Below are 7,563 nucleotides of genomic sequence, written 5' to 3' on the forward strand. Positions count from 1 at the left end.
AAAAAATAGAGTAATTCTCCCATCTACCACTTAGCAAAGATGAATACTCAATATAAATAGAAAAATTTTTGACAGCTGGGATAATGTGCCTTAATGGTTCATTGACAGGCAGACTGGCTTCGACCATCTGCATATTTATTTCCATTTCCATGGTGGTCCAGCTGCAAGTATTACCACATTTGATAATGCCTTCAATTAGATCTTCACTCTTAATGGATATCATTATTTTTCATAACCACCCTCCCATGGGTTTCATTCAAAGTAAGCAACAATACAAATATATAAGCGATACAGTTAACATTCGGTAATATTAGGTCTCATTTTACTACAGGAGTGACAAATACTAAAAAGTTTCAGCAAACATATGCCTTTATACTGACTCAATATATTTCAATTTGTCTCCTCAGTGATTTTGTGAACTAATCCTTTATCACTCTTTTAGATTATATATTCACCTGATACATTTTACGTGAAAGTAGGTCATGTATATTAGTGGACACCCAAAGATCCATTCCTACTTATTTGCCTTTATTTTGTGATTGATTCCTGCCTTCTTAATCAGCTCTCCTTTTAATATTATAGAAACTTACGGTTCTCCATGAAGTAAGATAAAAGCTGAATTACAATTCATTTTTTTTCCTTAGGGCCTCAAATGATAAAGGTAGCTTTAGAAATCTGAGACATGCTGAGATTTAGCTGAAAGCAAGAAGAGACTTAAATCATCCCCACAACAGAAAAGCCTGCAGGCAAGTAAGATGGACCAATTAGAGCATTCCAAGTCATTCCCAATGGTTCTTTAAGTCAGATGTTAATTATCACTAGACTCACTGGGGACCCAGCGTTCTTTCTGCATATCAAGACCTACTTGGACCTTAATTTGGCTTTGTCAAAATAACCTTTGTCTGTGACAAAAGTCTTCTTTAACTTGTAAGGCTGATTAAGCTTTGCTATATAGGAGTGGTGAGCTAATTTTATTTTGAAGTCCTTTGAAATCCATACGAAATTTGTGTCCAGAAAACATCTACCTTTAAGTATTTTCAGATGAACTCCTAGAGTCATTGAGATTAATTTTTTATTATGTAGAACCAATACTATTGTGTTTATAATCATTGGACCATAGAAAATGTTTTTAATAACTAAATCTTTGTTTTGTTAAAAAAAAAAAGAAAAAAAAAACTGAAACTATCTTACATATGACAAACATCATGGCTCTGGTTAATTGCTTGGAAAAAAACATTGGGCTAACTGGTGGGTCGTGTCTTTGTGAACTCTGAACTTAGACCTCTGGTTTATTAGAGTAAAATATACATACAGAATATCTATGTTGCCTTCTTTGGGGTCCTGATATCCCCACCATTTCTTTTTCAATCAAGACAATGTATTTCCGATGATGTACGTATTTTGTGACAGAAAATTTTTAACCAAACCAATACTGTGAAGCTGAGCTTGGTGCTATCATTTAAAAGGCACATGTTTTGAAAGAAACAAAACTAGATTTGAGTCCTGGCCCTTTTGTTACCATGTATGTGGCCTTTGGCAAAAGACTTACCTGAGTCTCAAACTCCTAATCCTTAAAACGTGGATTATGATCTCAAGTGTGTAGGGTTTGTTAAAAAGATTAGAATTTAATGTATGTGATGCCTGATAAAACACAGTGCCTGATAAAAACAGTGTGTATTAATATACCTTATTATTGTTATTCTCATTCTATTAGGATATTTCAAATTATCTGATCACTGCTACATCAAGAATCCTACATAGCCATGGAAGCTTTTTGTGTCTTGTTGTAATGTTATTTTCTATTTTGAGATGTAATAAAGAATTAATGCCTCTTGGATATTTTAAATGTTGCAGCTTCAGAGTTGTCCAGAATATTGTGGGGAAATTTGTTTTCTGCAAATCCATCTATGCTGAAGAGTATAGTTTAATTGTAAGCACATGATGAACGTGGGCATATCGAGAACTGTCTCATTTGTGTCTTTCTGTCTGCCAAATCATACAGAACCTACTAAAATAAGTGAAGTGGAGAATGAGCCAACTTTCTGAGAAGCTTTAGGAAGGACACATGTGACATACTAGAGGAATGCAAGACCAGAAATAAACAGTAGTATAGCACAATCTCTTGCTAAGAGTGACATTTCCAAGTTTGGGCTAAATTTCATCATTTCCTTAGATGCAAGCCAGGAAGTGATTACTATGTATCTCTGTATATGGCCTAGTTAAGAGTTTCTCTAAAGTTTCAGCTATATAATTTCAGTTTCCCCATACCCCGAAAGGTTCGGTTTTCTGGTAAATTAGGATGAGTATAAAAGCGTATGAGCAATAGTAATTGCAAGAAAAATGTCGGTGGTTTCTGAAGTTTCACTAGAGCACAAAGTAAGTAGAGATAATAGAAGCGAAGGTCAACAAAGCAAGTGCCCCCACCTGGCAGGCATTTCAGGCAAGAGACTTTGACATGATCTAAAGTAAATGGTCTTCGCACTTACAGGAAAACAAACGGTCACGATGTGTTTAAAGATGGGCATTTTCCACAATAAGATGAAAACAGCTTTATGTTTAGGACCTTTTGTACCAAAGAAGCTAAACTCAGACTGTCATCATGTGCGAGTACAACACCAGTTCCCAAAAGTTTCTGCTAATTTTTATAACCCACTAAAAGATTAGAGTTAACATTCAGTGATTCCCCAGAGTAATTGTAATCACTTGCACAGTGTATAATGTTATTCTGAGAACATCAATTGCTTAAAATTGATAACAGTTCCACCCTAGAATTACACAGCCAATTATGTGTCTCTTTCATTTGTCACACCAGATTAGATTTCTGGCCCATCTAGTTAGGCAGATTGCCTTTGCCAGTGACCAATACAAGCAATGTTTCAATGCGAGGAAAAGAGAACACAATGATAGAAGAAGCGAAAGAAATGAGCAGGTCTCACTGTGTTGGCTTCCTGAGAAGACTAGCATGCAGTCACATATCTAGAGCTTATTAAGACATATCATACTAAGAGGTAACCTGATACCAATATATCTGACACAGTTGGACATGAGAATCTTGAAAGACATATAAACCATCATTTAGGACGTTTGCTTCTATCACTCTGATTATCTTAAAGTCTTGTCATACCCCCATTTTAAAGAAAAACAGAAAAACCCCAATTGTCTTAAACCAACAGGGCTGAGCTACCGAGAGTTATGGCAGTACTGGGGCAGTCGTGCTTATTGAGGCTCTAGCTCTATTCCATATTCCCATTCTGGTGCCAGCTCTGTCTTCAGTCTTCAAGGTAGCTGGAAAGCTCCCCATCATTCCTCTGCACCCATTGTTTTGTTTGCTTTCACACAAAAAGTGATGGAACCTGTATTACCTGGCTACCAGAAGACAAAAGACCTACAGTTACTCTCCTTTGATCATCACAGTCCACACAGGTCTGAAAAAAGAACATGTATCTTCTTGGTTTCCCATATCTTTCAGAAGACTTTTGCCAAGGTAGCAGTTCCGGCCACTCTTTCCACATCTCCTTCTCTTGTTGGAGGAGGCATGCCCTATCAAATTGGCGAGGAGCTGAGGTCTCCCATCCTTTAATAAATCCTTCCTGGGAGAATGAGGTGTTCTTGCAATGTCTTGTGCTTATATCGTTGCAGCAGATATCACAGTTTCCTCTAGGGTTTTCTCCCTTTCCTGGCTGCAAGTGTCTCTAAGAAAGGATGAAATAGTTACCATTATACCTCTATGGCCTGTTGTGCAAGACCAGATTTATAGCGCTCAATATATACCTGATGATGAATTCACGAGACTGAAATTTGGTTCCGTTGTATCACGTAGCATGTTTCTGATAGGCCTACATGAATCATACTGCACTTCCGTGCCTATCGCATCATTCCTCCATTCTAGTTCTTCAGTTTCCACTTGCTGTGTGTTATTCCTTTCACTCGGGGAAGAAGTACCATAGCATGAAAACTTGATCCTTACTCATGTAAGCTGCTTTTAAAGACACTTTAAGGATGGCTTGAAGGCTGCCAAGTTAGGTAATTCTAGGATGAAGGTAAAACCAGATGTTTTCATATAGGATAACAATGTCTAGGTCTTGTGGACAGAGAAAATACCCAAGTTCATGCTGAACTATCTGGTGAAAATACACTATTAGCCATTGCATCTATCCACCTATCAGCTCTTTTCAAAAATTCTGGGAAGCCCATTCACACTTCATTTAGGGGCCATCCATTAAGAAAGGCTAATCATCGATCCTATTTAGAGATTTCAAGTGGAAGTAGAATTCATTCTAGGAAGAAGAGTACAGGTCAATGAGCATGAATAAATTCACAAGCAAATCCCTTGAGAAGCTTCTCAGTTGTATAAGGGACTTTCCCTGAGCTACATCATCTAAATTGGGGGCTTTTGTTCTAACATTAAAGATAGTCCTGGAGCTTGACCATCTCTTCCTACAGGGAGCCTGGGCTGCAGCTGCCTAATAATATGGAAGGCGAATGAAGGGCTCTAAAAAGATTTTCACCATGCATCTTCGATCACCATCTCCAAAGCTGGTAAAAGGAGGACAAATTTATTGAGCACAGGCTTTTTTGGTTACCTAAGATATAATACCCATATTTTATCTCACGGACATATGCCAAAGATCATTGGCCTTTAAACTAAGACACCCTTCTCTCTACAGTTTTCAAACTGTAAGTCTACCTTTGAGAAAGAGATGGTAAAGAAGGGATAAAAACATATGTTTGTTCTTCTCCGATTGATTCATTTCATTCAGCATAATACCCCCCACCAATTAAAAATAAATTTATTATTAAAAAAAACAAAAAAAAACAAAAAAAAGAAGGGATAAAAACATAACACTAATTGCATCATGCACCTCTAATATTAGACCCCTCCTTGAACACTATTGAGGTGGGGAGGAAGTAAGTGGGGGCAGGGAGGTAGGAAGCCCTCTGCACATGAAGATGTCTTAAGTATGAAACTTGAACATTGGGTCTTGAGCTTTGACTCCAACATTTTAGCTATAACCTCGCAACTCTATTGCAAACAGCCACTGAAGCAGATCAATACATTAATCATTTGAATACCACAAAGCCCCAAGTCTACATTCTCATTTCTCTCATGATGACTAGGACTTCAAGGGTAGCAAGCATCAGTGTTAGGGTACCGCAAAAGGTAGCTAGGCTTTTTGACTTGGGGGGAGGTAGCCTTTGCTGCATTCTGGAGTCTGATAATGAAGACTCAGATCATAAGCCTGATAATAAGACACAGATCATACATTTATGGCATTTTTTTGTCTAATGAATGCTAAATATTCACATAGCTGAATGGCATATCTAAGATTACTTGTGCATATATGGGTTTACGCATATTTCGATCACTTTTTATATTCAGCAAAGAAGGTGTCAGTTCATGGAGGTTATCTTTTTTTTTTTTTAAGCAAAATGAAACAGGACACTTTGGAAAAATAATATGTAGCTTACTTAAGAACAACACATTTATTAGGTGAATATTTTTATATTCGGGAAAACACGATGTAATCAGACCACTTGTTTTTCTGGAAATCTAAAAGAAAAAGTTGCCAAATCCCCAGAAGTGGATACTTGATGTGTAAGAAAAGTTCAGTCGTTCTGAGTCTGTGAGGTAATAAACTCCAGAAACTCTCTTAAACCCGTCCCTTTGGAAGGTTTTTGCATTTGTGGACTGATGTATGTAAGTACCAAGAGCTACATCTTTGAGAACCCCAGTGTCTGGCATCCTTTACTAACCTAAGCAACCGGAGAGTGAAATTAGCCTCCCTGGAAGAACAGAGTGGAGTGTGCAGCCATGTGAACAAGAGATTCATAAAATAAAAGACAAGCATCATGCATTCCCACTGGACTGACCTACAAAGCAACATATTCACAGGTAGAAGTAATAGAAATAGGGAGCTGATGCCACCATGGCAGTCCTTTAGTTTACATGTGGAAAATAGGCATTTTAGACTATAACTTTGTGTCGTGGCCTTTGAAAAATCTGAGGGGAAAATACTGAACTTCCTGATGCTATGGCTGATGGAGTTGGAATAATTAATGGAAAAATAATAAGGACATTAGCATACTGATTTATTTTATTTTTTTTTATAAATTAATTTTTATTGGTGTTCAATTTACCAACATATAGAATAACACCCAGTGCTCATCCCGTCAAGTGTCCCCCTCCGTGCCCGTCACCCATTCACCCCCACCCCCCGCCCTCCTCCCCTTCCACCACCCCTAGTTCGTTTCCCAGAGTTAGGAGTCTTCATGTTCTGTGTCCCTTTCTGATATCTCCCACACATTTCTTCTCCCTTCCCCTATATTCCCCTTCACTATTATTCATAGCATACTGATTTAGTGGAACACTTTATTCTGATAATTAAGACTTTATGTTTTCGAAGTAGTTACCTGAAATTTAATATCCTGCAGTTTCCTGGTTAAAATGATTCTTTCTTTAGAATTCCCATACCATGGGCCACCTGGGTGGCTCAGCTGTTGAGCCTTCAGCTCAGGGTGTGATCCTGGAGTCCCGGGATCGAGTCCCACACCAGGCTCCCTGCATGGAGCTTGCTTCCACCTCTGATTGTGTCTCTTTCTCTCTGTGTGTTTTTCATAAATAAATAAATAAAATCTTAAAAAAAATAGAGTTCCCATAACATTCTATATACATTACTTTATTGTAGCTCTTGTTACGTCACAACAAAAGAGTCTGTCAATCTAGGAGCATTTGATAATGAGGATTTTGTCTTATGAGTCCTCAGTCCTATTTGGTTATTGGGAAGCTAAAATTTTAACCATTTTTAAAATAAGATTTTAAAAAACCTATGCTTGAGAGAAGAGACTCGGCTGGCTTACAATCAGATGGAAAACTTGTTTAACTGCGATTGGAAAATCAGTCTACCTTGCTTTCTTCTAATAAAATGGAAACTCTAATTTTTACACATACAGAAGAAATATCTCAAGAAAACACCAAAATTTGCCAAAATAGAAAAGAGGGAAAATTTGCTTTTTAAATTTTTTTTTATATTTACCTCGTAATGATTTTTTTTTTTTTTTGGGTGGCTGGAGGTACCAGAATGATGCTGACATATACACACACAAAATACTGCTACTTTTATAAAATAACTTTTCTAAATACTTTTATAAAATACTTTTATAAATAACTTTTATTCAGGTACAATATTCATCATCTATATATCTTTAGCATCCTTTAGCAGTTGTATTGGCGTTTCAATCTATAGCCTTTGGGTAATGCCAGTCTTCAGTCTATTTTATAAATAAAGTTTTTTGGAGCACATCTACCCCATCCTTTTACATATATGTCTTTCAAGCTACCATTACAGAATTGAGTAGTTACAATAGATACTTGGATTTTGTAAAAACTATACTATTAACTCTCTGTTTTTTTATAAGTTGGTCAACTCCCATTAGGACATAAACACACTTGAAATCCCATTCCTTAGCAATTTTTTTAAAGATTGTATTTATTTATTCATGAGACACAGAGAGAGGCAGAGACACAGGCAGAGGGAGAAGCAGGCTCCATGCAGGGAGCCCCAT

Source organism: Nyctereutes procyonoides, unplaced genomic scaffold (genome assembly GCF_905146905.1).
Source record: "Nyctereutes procyonoides isolate TBG_1078 unplaced genomic scaffold, NYPRO_anot_genome, whole genome shotgun sequence".
NCBI classification, from domain to species: domain Eukaryota; kingdom Metazoa; phylum Chordata; class Mammalia; order Carnivora; family Canidae; genus Nyctereutes; species Nyctereutes procyonoides.